The 13,019-nt window shown below is 37.1% G+C and overlaps 1 long non-coding RNA gene across 1 annotated transcript in view; it reads left to right on the forward strand.

Moving 5' to 3' along the window:
• Nucleotides 1-13,019, forward strand: part of LOC133474560 (uncharacterized) — a 61,285-nt gene that overhangs the window by 44,446 nt on the left and 3,820 nt on the right. Inside the window, exon 3 of the long non-coding RNA XR_009787551.1 lies at nt 12,458-12,583. This is a non-coding gene — a long non-coding RNA (uncharacterized LOC133474560). The remainder of the gene's footprint in view (nt 1-12,457; nt 12,584-13,019) is intronic.

Below are 13,019 nucleotides of genomic sequence, written 5' to 3' on the forward strand. Positions count from 1 at the left end.
ACCTCCAACTTTGCACATGTTGCTGAACAGAACAAGTCAACGCCACAAAAGTTGCAAAAGAAAATATATTTTGGAGAGTTATGGGCTTTTCAGGTGAAAAAGTTACTAAAAGCATGACATGTTACAAATCCAAATTTTTCAGCTGAAAGAAAATCATCACTTTTTTAAATTAAAACCCATTTTTTTCATGAAAAAAATCATGGAATTTTTCACAAAACAAGTCTTTTTTTCTTAAATTGCAACTTTAAAAAAGATTTCATGAGAAAAATCTAAAAAAAAACCCACTTAACAATAAAATCCCTTTGGTAATTCAAAAATCAAATTTTTTTTTTTACCAAAAATCAAAACCTTGTTCATGAACATATCCTTTTTTGACAAAAAATGCTTTGGGATGATTATTGGGACTTTTTCACACAATCGAAATCACCCTTTTTTCACACAAAAACATCCCTTCTATTTTTTACAGTAATATTCCTTTTTCCCCCCCCAAGCAAAAAGTGTTTTCTTTTTAAAAATTATTTTTAATGAAAGTAACTGCAAATATTTTCACAATTACAATTTTCCTTCAACTTTTTCTAAAAAAATGTCAACTTTTCACAATAAAATAGGATACTTTTTTTTTTCTTTCTGCACTCAAATTGCTACCTCCACCTTTGCACATTACCATGAGGAACAATAACATCTCCACCTTTACAACAACACAAAAGTTGCAAAGAAAAGTACAGATTTTGAGTATTATGATTGACAAAAAGTCGCACAAACCTTTGTATGGAGTACACACGTCAGTACTGCGCCTCACTTCAGAAAGCATGAAATAAAATAACCTTTTACTGTAAAAAGGTCACACAAAACATGCATGATATTAATAAAAAAAAACAAAATATCACTTGAAAAAAAATCCCTTTTTTCCCATGAAAAATAAAACCTTTTTCACTGTGAAAAAATCTCAACATTTCTTTCATGATAAAATTTCTATGAAAGATTTTATCCTTTTTTCTTTTACAAATCATAAATTTTCTAATAAAAAGACATTTGGAAAAATCTACAATTTTCTTCAATTTCACCCAAAAAAATCACAATGTTCTCCATAACAAAAATCCTTTCGACATTGACATTGCTAATTCCGCCTTTGCGCATGTTGCCATGTGGAAAAAGTCAATACCGCCACTTCTAAAGCATCACAAAAGTAAAAAGGAAAATTATACACTTGAAATATTATGGGAGCAATGAAGTCGCACAAGGCTTTGGTTTTGACTCAATTCAGCAAGCATCAAATTAAATGGGTTTACGGTGAAAAAGCCACAAAAAACGACATTCCAAATCAAACTTTTTCAAGAGAAAAAAATGCTAATGGAAAAAAAACACTTTCTTTCTTTGGCTTATGTTCATCACGTAAATCAAATATATATATATATATATATATATATACACACATATATATATATATATATATATATATATAGTAGAAATGTTATGAAAGTATATCTGTGCCATCGGAGTTTGAAATTGAATTTCTAGCACTGATTTTTTTCAGCATCGACATTCAACATGTAAAAAAACTCCGATGGCACAGATAAACTTCCATAAAATGTACACCTCCCAAGGGGCCCATAAATTAAGTACATCCCATGTCATGCAAATTCAGTGACTAAAGCCAGCTTTTTAATTCAAAAATAGCATTTTTCCCACAACAAATTAAATTTTCTTAATATTTTAAAAAATAAATAATATAAAATCAAGAAAAAAAATGATTTTCCATGAAAAAAAATGAAAACACTTTTTGATGAAACAATCCTGAGATTTTCCATGAAAGCAATTTTGTTCAATGAAATAAATTGACATAAATTTATAAATAAGTTTTTTTTTTTCCCCGTCATCAGCTCTTACATTGGTTTGAAGATTAAAATAAACGCTAAAAACCATCGTTGCAGAAGTGCAACCCACCGTTGAACTTGTTAGCTACCTCAGTGCTGGCATAGATGTATTTTATTGTTTCACTCACCCAATTTAACTTGACTGAAGTTCTGCGCGGTGTAGGTTGAGGCTCGGAGTGGGAGGGAGGACGTCAGACGTCTACACAATCTGAAAACCTCCTTTGCACAATATAATCTTATTCAAAGTGTTGCACTGAGGCGACTGGTCCTTTATTTCAACAAAGCTAAGAGACACTTTTGTTCGGCGCCGCCGTTGGGCACACGCGTTTCTTCGTGTGCGTGCTTTTCGTTGGTTTTCACCACTGGGAACCGGAATTTTTTAATTTCAACAATTCAGGGAGAACCGGAATGTTAGTCCCAGTTCCAATCGGTTTTTGATTCTCGATGCCCAACCCTATTCATAAGTGAAAGTGTGCAGACTAGGTGATGTTGTTTATGTGTGCTTGGAAGGACAGTGTGTTGTCGACGATGACACCCAGACTCATAACCTGGGCGGAGGGGGGAAACAGAGGAATTATCAAGTGTAATGGAAAAACTGTCAATTTTGGATTTGGTACCTGCCGGTATATGTTGCCTTTTGGCTTTATCACTGTTGAGTTGTAGAAAGTTATATGAGAATCAATGTTTGAGTTCAGAGAAGCAGTCAGTAAAGGAGGAAGGAGGAAGAGTGGGAGCGTGTTTGGTGGAGAGGTAGAACTGGGTGTCATTCGCGTAACAGTGAAAGTCCATACATCCATCCATCCATCCATTTTCCATACGGCTTATCCACACCAGGGTCGCGGTCATGCTGGAGCTTATCCCAGCTATCTTTGGGCGAGAGATAGGGTACACACTGAACTGGTCGCCAGCCAATCACAGGGCACATACTGTATAAACAAACAACCTTTCGCACTCACATTCTCTCCTACGGACAATTTAGAGTCTTCAGTTCACCTATCGTGCATGTTTTTGGGATGTGGGAGGAAACCAGAGTACAAGGAGAAAACCTAACAGTGAAAGTGTAAATTGAATTTATGGAAAATATTGCCAAGAGGTAGGATCTATATGATAAAGAGGAGGGGTCCCAAGACAGAGTCCTGTGGCACACCAGAAGAAACGCGGATGTATGGGAATCGAAAGATTTTATTTGAACAAACTAGGTGTGGCCAGACGGATAAGAACTGAATCACTGGAGGGGTATGTGTGTAATGCCATTGTGATGGAGTCTGTTCAGGAGGATGGTGTTAGAGATGGTATCAAAAGCTGCAATCAGATCAAGGAGGTGAAGGATGGTGAGTAGGCCAGAGTCATCTGCCAGAAGGAGGTTGTTGGTGATCTTGATGAGTGCTGTTTCGGTGCTATGGATGGGGCGGAGGCCAGATTGGAATTGTTCATAGAGATTATTGGAAATGTGGTCGGAGTAGAGCTGGGAAGTGGCAGTTGTTTCCAAGACCTTTGAAAGGAATGGGAGATTGAAGATAGGATGAAGGTTACTGAAATTATTTTGATCTAAACTGGGTTTTTTTTGGTATTGGTGTTATGGCTGCAGTTTTGAATGCTGTGGAAACAATAGCAGTTTAGAGAGCTGAGTGGATGATGTTAATGATGAGGGGACCAGAGACGGGAGGCAAACTTTAACCAGAGTTAGAGGGAGGGGGTTGAGTTGACAAGTGGAGGCCTTTGAGCGACATGATTTCTGAAATGTCCATGGCAGAAGGCAAAGTAAAACTTGAAAGTCAGTGGACAGGTAGGACAGAGGGAGACAGTTAGTATGGACTAAGCAAGGAGGAAGTTGCTGTCAGATCTGTTTGTTTTTTTGCATCGAATAAATGAAAAAAAACAGATGACCACAAGTGGGAGGGAATGGAGTCATATTGTCAATCATGGTCAATAGAGCCTTGGAGTTACCTTCATTTTTATGGATTAAATTTGTGTAGTAGGTCGATTTGGCTTGCACATAGTCATAGAACATGCACGACACAGAACATGTTAACATAGAACACACATAGATAGATGCTATGTTCTCTGTCATATACCCTATTCACAGAAAATGTTGACATGAATCAGGCATGCCATAGGACGTGTTGACAGAACATTTATGACACAGATGACATAGAACATGCATCACATACAAGATAATCCCACAGACACGCATGACAGAACAATATTCACACAGAACATGTTGACATAGGACATTGATGACACTGAACAATATTCACATAGAACATGCAGACTTTATAAAATAATAATCATCCATTGTTTACTTTAGCACCAGCACAACAATAAACAAAACCTGGCTATGAATGAGAAATAATGATGAGTAAAAAATGTAATGGAAAGTAATAAATATGTGTTGGGAGCCAGTAGTAGGCTAGTTATGGGGTTCTACTAAATGCAACGAGCGGCTCATTTAAATGTTAATGCTATATTTACTGCTGCCATACTGCACATCACATTAGCGAGTGCCACAAACTCACTTTACAGCCCCCAGCAACAAACTTGACAAAATACATTTCTATTTTGTTTGCTCCGCGTCAACACACAAAAGTAACTCCAACTAATGCTCTTCGTATTCACATAGAGCTGTTCGTTCATTCACTTACAGACATAATGTAAACATATCCATATTGTCCGACTTTGGAGTAATGGAATACATGTAACGGCGATACGTAATCAGGATACATTTTTGGAACTGTAATCGGGTACCGGTTACAGAAAAAAAATCATGCAATCAGATTACCGTTACATTTATTAAAATTTTTGATTATTTTGCAGGATTAAATTTTTTATGCAGAGAGAGAGAGAATTGATTGTTGTTGACTTGAGCCCTTGCCCGCTTTCAACCTAGTGGCCTGAGTAACCTTTCCAGGAGTTTAGCAGCACAACAACTGGATAAATGGTCCCAGAATATAGTGCAATGGACTTTGTAGCTACTCAGGGAGAATGGACGATGACTGGATAGTTTCCACTGGAGGACATTTTCATTTTGGATAACATTTACAAAGAAAAATGTGAGCTGTGGGAACAATACCAGTATAGTCACCGGGAATAAAAAGGTTTTACGCATCTATCTATCTATCCATCCATCCATCCATCCACCCACCTTGCTTTGGTAATAATGGCATTCATCCTCAAATATGGGGAATGCCTCTCTTCTTTAATGCCACACATAGTTGCACGTGTGTAGCATTTTTGTACATTATTTATGCGACGTGATTGTGTTATTAAGAGGTGGATTAAGTCACTGAAGGCCCAGCTACCAAACCCACTGCCCGCCACTGGTAAAAATACATTTAGCCAGTGATTGATGTTAATAGCTTGTTTTCTATTTCCAGTTTAATAGAATTGTTTTTTTAGCTTTAGCTAACGCGACGAGTAATGATCTTGAATATTTATTTGGGAGGTCGATTGTGCTTAAGTCACTGAATATGCACAATCTTGGGGAAAGTGGAATTCTGCAGTTCAAAATATAGAAAATTTTCTGCATAACCGACGTCCAAAAGCAACGAGTTCGTGTGTATTCCCATATAGCATGAAAATAGGTGTCTGGGGTATTTTTGGTGCATTTGCGCGCATATATTAGATGGAAAGAAAGCCCATTTTATGCATAGTGTACTGAGTAAAGTGTGTTCCATGGAGCACTTTATACTGTATTTGTAAATTTGTGTTTTTTTATCATTCTAAACGTATTGTTACAAATCTGTAGCCAGTAGTAACGGTCAGCGGACATGGAAAGGTCTTCTTCCATTTAGTGTTTGGTAAGCGCATTGATTTAGTGCATGAAATTAATTTACAAACTTTTGAGAGATTTTTTTTCTTTTGCGGAAGAAGCTTCACAATTTGCTTGACAAACTCCGGCAGTTCGAGGGTGCTCTGGAGTGTTGGTATTCTTTTTTTTATTGCTGCTTTTAATTTATTGTATTGAAGAAAGTTTCTGCCTGTTATTTGGAATTCTTGGAACAGTTCATCACGTGTCCTAAAAAAGTTATTGTTAAATACTTGTAGGTGGTCCATTCCATGTTGTTCCCATTTGGTAAAATGAAGGGATCTATTGTTAATTTCGAAATCTGGATTATGCCAGAATGGGGAGAGCATACTGGGAGCTAATTGAGATCCTGTAGATTCTAAACTTTTGCACCAAGCCATTAAGGTGGATGTGATTATTGGGTTCTTTAAGCATTTATGGCATCTAAGACTTTTGGGAGTTTAATCATTGTGATGCAGCCATTTGATGAGTTATTGTAATTGGTTAGCTAAATAATAGTGTTGGGAGCATCTAGGCCTCCCTCCTGTTTACTTTTCTAAAGAGTTGACAAACAAATTCTATTTTTCTAATTTTTTGAATAAAAATTCATTACGGCAGAATCTAATGTTTGAAACCATTTCAATGCGGTCTTAAATGGAATCCTTGAGAATAAATAATTGATTTGAGGTAAGGTTTTCATTTTTATTGTAGCTTTTCTTCCCAGTAGTGATATATATATATATAGGCAAGTTATTCCAGTGTCTTAAATCAGATGAGATTTTTTTTTCCCCAGAAGTGGTGTGTAATTTAGATTGGTTAGCTCTGTAAGTTTTGACGAAATATTAATACCTAAACACTTAATGTTTCCTATAGGAATAGGGTACTCTGGGATTTGATCTGCAGGATTCCATGAGTTTGCTGTTATTGGGAGTATTGTTGATTTTGTCCACTTAGCTGATCCATCCATCCTTTTTCTGTACCGCTTTATAATTGTGAAAATGTTTTAATGAAATTGAAGACTGGCTGAAGAGAAGACATGGGTTCCTGTAAATAAAGAAGAATATCATCAGCATACAGATTGTTTTTGTGTTCTGTCACTAGCGAGCAGATACCTTTAATATTAGCATTCTGACGTATAGCGGTAGCAAGAGGTTCGATGAATATTGCAAATAGCATTGGTGAGAGTGGACATCCTTGTCTGGTTCCTCTATGTAAAGTAAAACTTTGTGATGTGATCCTATTTGTGGTGACTGTCGCTTTCGGCGAGTTGTATAATGTTGCTATCCAATGTATAAATGAGTCTCCAAAGCCAAATTTGCGAAGTACTGCAGTTAACTTTATCAAAAGGTTTCTCTGCATCAAGTGACATGATGATTGCATTTAGATTTTTACGCTGTGACATGCTTATTAAATTTAACAGCAAGGATCGCTCTCTCCATGCATACGAGACCGTCATTGCGCCTCGATTAAATGGCATGAACGAATTAAGCGGTTTGATTGGCAGCAGATAAAGTTGGCTGTGTTTACGCCCACTGGCCCAGACAGCCCCTTAGGTTAAATACAGGGGCGTTTTCTGATATGAGCGGTGTGTGTGTGTGTGTGTGTGTGTGTGTGCGTGTGTGTCTCAAATTGTGATGAATTTGGAAACTTTTCCACTATCGTCGCTTTCCATCCATCCATTTTCTGAGCCGCTTCTCCTCACTAGGGTCGCGGGCGTGCTGGAGCCTATCGCAGCTGTCATCGGTCAGGAGGCGGGGTACACCCTGAACTGGTTGCCAGCCAATCGCAGGGCACATAGAAACAAACAACCATTCGCACTCACAGTCACACCTACGGGCAATTTAGAGTCACCAATTAATGCATGTTTTGGGATGTGGGAGGAAACCGGAGTGCCCGGAGAAAACCCACGCAGGCACGGGGAGAACATGCAAACTCCACACAGGCGGGGCCGGGGATTGAACCCGGGTCCACAGAACTGTGAGGCTGACGCTCTAACCAGTCGGCTGCCGTCGTCGCTTTCCCTTTTTAAAATTATTAGTATTTTTCTTAATATGCCATGATGTTAAAAAAATACGCTTACAAAGACTTTCATGTGCCACCCGTTCACTTGCCAAAAAGTGAGCCCGGCCAAGTCTGTAAAGCGTCGAACTCAAGAGAGCGGCTCATGTGACGACGGAGAGGTGGATTAATCGAGGAGAGATGGATGGATGGATGGAAGAGGAGGAGGGCGGAGGAGAGTTAACAAGAAGCTCCAGATGGAAGGCCGGCGTTGCCGAGGAAGTCATTAAGCGTCCATTTCATGTGCGTCTGCTGGGCTAGCGAAGACTCTAATTGCGTGTGAGAAGAGATGCCAAAGTACATTTAGATCAAAGATGGAGGACACCAGAGAGCCTGTAGTCACCTCCTCCTCCTCTTCTTCTTCATCGCACATTTTGGCTGGCTGCTTGGCTACTCTTCCTCCTGTGTGGTCGCCCTCCATCCCTCCTTCCCCTTCCTCCTCGCCTACCCGAAGATCTTTCTCACTTTTCCTTTCCGTTCTTAATTTTCCACACTTTTTAGTTTTGCTATTTCCAAGACTGGAAGTAGCAAAACGAGGAGGCAGAAAGCTTCCTTACTTCCTTCTTTCTCCCCTCAGTAATGGTGCACAGTGGAAATATTATTATTAATTTTTTTTCTGTATTGTCACACATCATATCATTGTGTAAAATGGCTGTTTGAGAGAGAAAATGCTTTTTAAAACTACCTTACATCTTGGTTGCATAAATCAGACACGTTGAAACCACGTATCCATATTCTTCAGAGAACCTGTCGCTTTTTGTTGTAATTTTACAAGGCAAGAGAAAAGTCGTTATGTGAAAAAAGATCATAATTGTATGTGAAAAAACAGTTAATAACAGGCATACATTTACATTAAAAATATCTAATTTAAGTGAAAAAATCTGTAATTTTACCAGGGAAATGTATTTTTATGTGGAAAAAGTTATTGTTTTACTTGAAAGACTAAGCTAATTTTACATTTTAAAAAAAGTCATTGTTTTATGTGAAACTGCGAAAATATGTAATTTTACGTGGAAAAAATAATTTGGGGCGAAAACGTCATGATTTTACACTAAAATCATGTAATTAATGTAAAAAGATGTTATGTGAAACAGTAATTGTTTTACTCGAAAAACAAAAGTTATTCTTCCTGAAAAAGTAGTGAAAAAAGTAAATTATTTTGGAGGGATAATTCATTCATTCATTCATCTTTTGTACCGCTTATCCTCCCTAGGGTCACGGGCATGCTGCAGCCTATCCCAGCCATATTCGGACAAGAGGCAGGGTACACCCTGAACTGGTCGCCAGCCAATCGCAGGGCACATATAAACAAACAACCATTCGCACTCACATTCCCACCCACGGGCAATTTAGAGTCTTCAATTAACCTACCATGCATGTTTTTGGGATGTGGCAGGAAACCCACGCAGGCACAGGGAGAACATGCAAACAGGCAAGGCCGGATTTGAACCCGGGTCCTCAGAACTATGAGGCATATGTGCTAACCAGTTGCTCACTGTGCCGCCGAGGAATAATTTTAGGTGGGGGGGGGAAAAAAAAAATAAAAAATCATACTGTAATTTAACATGAAAATTACATGATTTGGAAAAAAATATTTTCATTAGAGAAATGTAATTTTTACATGAAAAAGTCAATGTTTCACTCGAAAGACTACAGTTATTTAACATAAAAACGATGTAATTTTATGTGGAAAAATAATTTTAGATAAATTCAATTTCACACAGAAATTATGTAATTTATCTGAAAATATATATAATTTTAGTAGATGGTTGTATTTTTTTGACATGAAAAAGTCAATGTTTTACTAAAAAGAGAAGTCTTTTAATTGTATAGTATAGCATGTACGTTTAAGTGGAAAGTAATATTTTAGGTGGAAAAAGTCAACTTTACATGGAAATTATTCATTTTATGTGAAAGAAAATACATATGTAATGGTACCAGAGATATGTATGTTTTGTGGGAAGGTCAGTGTTTTGCTCCATCCATCCATCCATTTCCCGTACCGCTTATCACCATGAGGGTAGTGTTTTACTTATGTTAAATTGTTTTCCATAAAAAAAGAATATCATTTCATGTGGCAAATTTCTCATTCTCCGAGTTTTATAGCCAAAAGAAAAAGTTTGCTTTCCTCAAATGCTTTCAGTTTTGCTCAAATGGAAGGTATAAAATGGCATTTTAAGAGAATAAATGCTTTTGAAAATGACCTTACTTCTTGGTTGCATGAATCAAGTAAAGTAGAAACCTGTAAAGAAAATATGTAGAAAAAAAAAGAGGTAAAAAAGTCCTAATTTTACCTAAAAATTTGTGTAATTTATGTGGAATTAATAATTGAATTTTACAGGGGGAACGTATTTTTAAATGAAAAATAAGTCATTGTTTTACACCAAAGAAGAAGGTTATTTTACATGAAAATGTTATTTTATCTTGAAAATCTGGAAGATAGATTTTTTTTGTGGCAAACAAAATGGTTTGCATTCCTCAACCACTTTCTCAAATGTAAGGAATAATATGGCGGTGTTTACATATATCATATCATATTTGTATAAATAAACGATAGATGTATTTAATTTTTGTCTGATGACACCAGCCATAGAGAAAACAAAATTGTAGTTAGTTCGGTTTCAAACCATTGTGTCACCAACCGGTAGTTACGCTCGTGATCGCAGGAAGTCCACTAACCTGTTTTCCGGGTTTGGTCACGTGACGTTCCGCATCTAGCGGATTGTTGGGAGTTTTGTTGTAATTTAGTCATAATTCTCTGGAACTGGAAGGCTATTTTGCTGACGTGCTCTGATCCGCGGTAAATTTAGCGATTTACAAGCGCACCGGTCGACTCTGCCAACCGATCGGTCGGCCTGGCGGATCACTTAATTCTCGTGTCACAACCTTTTCTTGTAAAAACATACAAGTCGCCTCAGGAACGCGGGCCACCGACTTTAATACTAATCCCCCGAATACCATCAAAGAGCCAGAGCGATTGTTAGCATAATCCCTGGAGGTCCTTAATAGGCCAAAGTGAATGGTACAGGAGGATTAGGAGTCCGTGACGGCCAATATAGTCTACAATTAGCCCCTTAACAGCCTGGACGATGGTGGAATTACTCGGGCGTCAGCACATGACTGACATGTTGGAGAGTGGCTGACGGACTGCGAGAACTAGAGGGGCGACAGAGTGAGAAATTGGAGAGAATGAGCGTTTTTCTTTTTTCTGTCGTCGTTCAGCGAAGACATTAAAGATTTCTCGCCCAAGAGGTTCTAAAGTCTTCTCATTGTCATTGGGTGTTAGCGTAAATTAAGATTCAAATCCAAGCCTTATATTTGAAATCCATTTTAGCCAAGTGACATAGCTGTAAAGCCTATGTTTGGAAGCACTTAGTAACCGTGGGATTATGAAGACACGTGATGGTCTATTTTGACTTCATAGCCCCCATTCTTGGGAGTAGCAGTTACTTTTTGTTGTAACGTTTACGTAATTGTAATGTTATTTGGGTAGAAAAGAAAATTATATGGATGGAAAAAGGAACATAGCTTTAGGTAACCAAAAAAGTTTGCAAAAACATTTACACAAAGAAGCCACTTTTATGTGAAAGGGTTTAAATTTGTGAGAAAGGTCGTAGTTTTATGTCGAATGGTGTCATTCCACGTTACAAATTTGTTGGGGGGGGATCTGTGTAAATGAGAACAATTTTCCTGGGATTATTTTTATTTTCCGTAAAATCGAAAATAAAAAAATGTGCTATATTTTATGTGGAAAATGAGTATGATTTTAGGTGAAACATTTTTGCGCCGGAAAAGTAATTTTTAAAAAGTTTAACTTTTAAATAACAGAAGAAAGGGATGTGATTTCACATGAAAAAAGTAAAAGTTGACATGATTTTTTTTATTGAGAGAGGAAAAGACAGTACCTCTCTCAATAAAAAAGACAATATTTAATATAAAATAAAATAAAGTATATAAAAAAAGTTATGTTGCATGAGCGAAGTCATTTTAACAAAGGTTTGATTCTACTTGTGAAAAGTTGTAGTTTTACGTGGAATGGTAAAATCTTATGTGAGAAAGTTCATAATTTTAAGTGAGAAAAATAATTTTACATGAAAAAGTCCATTTAAATGGAAAAATGTTAATTTTGGAGTGGAAAAATAATGTAACTATGTGATGAAGTCTGCTTAAAAAAATATTTTGTGTGAAAAACACATTTTGGTGAAAAAATGTGGTAACATTACTGTATATGTGAAAAGTCATTTTACGTGAAAGGATGTTATTTTGCGTGTTTTCTGCGCAAGAAATTTTACGTGGCCAGTGGAAAAAAAACAGTAATTTTAGGTACAAAAAAAAAGAAGTAATAATTTCAGGCGAAAAATGTAATGTTACATAAGAAAGGTAATTTTGTATGATAGAGCTCATGTCCTTTTACCTGTGAAAAGTAATAATTTTACGTGGAACGGTGTAATTTCACATGAGAAAGTTCATAATTTTATGTGATGAATTTAATTTTACATGAAAAAGATGGAAAGTTAAATGGAAATGTATAAATTTTGGGGTGGACAAATGTAACTTTAGGTGAAAAAAAATGTAAGCGATAAAAATGTACACTAAAAAAACTTTATTGTTCAGTTTTAAAATTGTGATTTTTGTGTGAAAAATGTATCTTCCATGACAAAAATAATTTTACATTGTTATTTTCAAGAGGTTTTGTGTGAAATACTTTACGAGCCCTGTGTCACTGTTCCATCTCTCACAGGTCAGTCTTTGACTACGACCTACTACGGTACCAACAGACCACGGGTGCCCCTAAATCCGTGGGTGATGGAATTTTGCAGCGTTAAATCCAACTGTTAACTTATTTGTCCGGGTAATGTCAGTGGAAGTAAGTCTTTGTTGTTATCTACCTGTATTGTTTGTACTTGCTTGAATCCATATTTCAGTAATGGCGCCTCCCGTGCCTTGTCTTCTGTTTGATGGCACTGATGTTCAGCCGAGCTGATGTTTTTTTTTTGTTGTTTTTTTTTTTGTACAGCTGCGGAATGTCAGAGCGGCAGAGTTGGCTCAGCTTCACTTGTCTGACTCGTTCTTTGCGCCCGTGCCAAGTCACACTTCACACAACATGAAACACAACATCACTTTTTAAAAGCTAACTTTCTATCCAGTGCTAATGCTATAATGCAAAACTGATGGCGGAAATTTTTCATCCACGCTAGTCTGCGTTCATCTGTCTCTCGGCGTAAACATCCTGCGTTATAGGAAATATTACACATACAGTTACAAGTGAGAATGCTTAGTCATTCAGTTAGCCAGTCTCTGGT

This window comes from Phyllopteryx taeniolatus, chromosome 3 (assembly GCF_024500385.1).
Source record: "Phyllopteryx taeniolatus isolate TA_2022b chromosome 3, UOR_Ptae_1.2, whole genome shotgun sequence".
In the NCBI taxonomy this organism is placed as follows: domain Eukaryota; kingdom Metazoa; phylum Chordata; class Actinopteri; order Syngnathiformes; family Syngnathidae; genus Phyllopteryx; species Phyllopteryx taeniolatus.